Genomic DNA, 2,765 nt, shown 5'->3' on the forward strand with positions numbered 1-2,765 from the left:
CTTTCTTTCTTTCTTTCTTTCTTTCTTTCTTTCTTTCTTTCTTTCTTTCTTTCTTTCTTTCTTTCCTTCCATCTATCTGCCTTTACACATAAATATACATCCATACACACATAATACAAGGCTTTTAAAATGATGTTACAATTTTATGTTTTGCTCTTCCTCTGGTTTTAATTTTATATCCCATCCCCCAACTTACTTTAGTTCAGTAGAATTAAGTCAGATGTTACAGGCCTGAGAAGCTAGTAAGCTATAGTCTAGGAGAGGCAAAAGGTGGATTAGATTCTGTAAACCATCTGCTTAGAAAGAATGACGTGCTCTTAGGAGTAAAGAGTGAATCACTTGATCCCATGAGATCCCATGGGATCCAGCAATGGAAACAAAGATGACTTTAGGCAAATCCATATTTTCTCTGTGAATGAGACCACCATATTGTTTTCATTTCTTTTATGTATCAGATGAGAGTAATTTTTGAGAAAAGCGGAATGCCCTCCAAATAAATAAGGGCTATTTAATAAGTGAGGAAGAGGAACAAAGAAAACATTGTGGTGGGAAGAGGAAGGTTGATGATGATGATGGTGATGATTTTAATGATGGTCATGGTATTAATGAGCTTAAAAACTATCTTGAAAAATAGAAACCTTATTTGAATAATGTAGTCAGTGGAACAGAAAAAGTAAGGGGGAAAGAGAAATGCGCAAGGGATGATATTGGAAATGTTTGTAACGACCAGGCTGACCAAGCAGGAACATGAGACGACGATGAAACAGATTCCGTGGAATCAAGCAAAAGAAACAAGTCTTAGCAAAATTGCGCTCTCTCCTCACCATGAAATTAAAGCACCATATGTCTTCAGTCATTTTCTCCATGTTTCTCTGATTTATCAGAAGAGCTGGAATCAAGGCACACTGCACAATTGTGTATGTAGTATGATGTTCAGATCTCAGGAAGAGAAGCCCAGAGAGATGGCAGAGCCTGTAGGATGAGTCACTGTACCTAATGATTAACTTGGAAATGAATGGGAGTTCACATGTGCCAAAATATTCCTAGCAGCCCTATTTGTAATAGCAAAGAGCTGGAAACAAACTGTCGGCCAACGATTGGGGAATGGGCTGGAAAAAATGAGGGGAATGTGGATGTAGTAGAATATTACTGCATCATAACAAATGAATAGGAGGAATTTATAGAAACATGGGGAGACTCATATGAAGCGAAGCAAAAAGAATCGTGTATATGACGACTATGATAATGTGAACAAGGCTGAGGTTAAAAGACCATAAAACTGAGGTCAAATACAAGGAAACATGTTGATTCCAAATGAATCAAGTGAACCCTGGCTTCCTTCCTTGAAGGCATGGACTGGCTCTGAGATTTCAGTGGCTTAGGGAACTCCCTGGCAAGGATACGCCTCCTGCTCATGAAGTCCCATCTCTTCGGCAAATTATAGTCTTAGAAAGATGCGTGGGGGAACTGAGGGGTTAGGTGACTCGCTCAGGATAACATAGTCAATTTGTGTCAGAGAGAGGATTTGAACCCAGGTCTTCTTGGTTTCCAGGACAGCTCTTCTATACACTCTCCTATGCTGCAGAGATCATGGTGGCTTAACACATACATATACATGTATGTTATTGTCCTCCTTTGTTTTTGAAGAGGACCATGGGTCCTCTTCATGGCCTCATGGGTCATGTCTTGACTTGTACAGGAATTGAATTTAAGTGAGGCAGAGGTGCATGATAGGCAGTCTCACTCTCTCTTCCAGAGTCATCAAAGTCCACCGGCAAGACGAAAGTGAAGACAACTGGCGATGACCCAGGATGAAGCGGATGACCTCGATGTCTTCAATGCCTGACTGAGCTCAAAGCACTCCACAGCACCTGCTTCGAGTGCCTTCGAGGCCATTGGAACAAATTGTTCTCATCTGCCCATTCCTCCGGGGAAGTCTTCACATGACAACCCCACCTCCCAACCCTTCACCCCAGCTTCCCTCCCCCTCCACCAACTCACTGAGGGCCTGAGGCGCCTTGGTTACTCTCAACCCAGTTTAGCCTGTCTGCAGAGATAGTTTACTAGAGTATGGCCAAGGTGCATGCTACAGCTTCTTGGAGTCACAGGTGAGAGTCGAGTGCTAGGTAAACATCAAAGGTGGATGATCAGCCCTGAATGTATACATACATATGTGTGTATGTATACGTGTACACACACACACACACAACTCCTAAGGGCAGAAATCTGGACTTATAGTCAGGTGCCCTGGTTCAAATCCTGGCCCAGACACCTATTACCTTTGTGACTCTTGGGCAAGTAATTTCTCCTCCGTGGGCCTCAGTGTCTTTCTCTGTAAAATGAGGGACCTGCACTAGAAGGTTTGACGGTAAATCTATGATCCTAGGATTCTCTGACATGAAACACACACATTCACAGTAGAAATGATCAAAACTCCCACAAAAGGCATCCAATCATAAAGAGCCACTTTTCCCGCTGCGACAGAGCTGAAACGCTCTGTCAAGATGTTGGCAGTCCTGTCTCCTGAATGACTGATGAAGTAGCCATGTTTTATTAGCTTTACTTAAAACTATCTACAAGTTGAACAACCTTCCTGAGGCCTTTGAACACTCCAGCAATTTGCTGGAGTGATGATTTCTTTTCTTTTCTCCTCCCCCCCCCCCCCCTTCAAGCTACAGTAGCTAATCTGATCTGGGTGTTTTAGTAATTGTGTCAATTAATGTGAGCTGAGAGTAATTTCATTTGTGCAGATGGATACCAGGTGA

The sequence above is a fragment of the Vombatus ursinus genome, unplaced genomic scaffold (genome assembly GCF_900497805.2).
Source record: "Vombatus ursinus unplaced genomic scaffold, bare-nosed wombat genome assembly UNPS02014768.1, whole genome shotgun sequence".
Taxonomy (NCBI): domain Eukaryota; kingdom Metazoa; phylum Chordata; class Mammalia; order Diprotodontia; family Vombatidae; genus Vombatus; species Vombatus ursinus.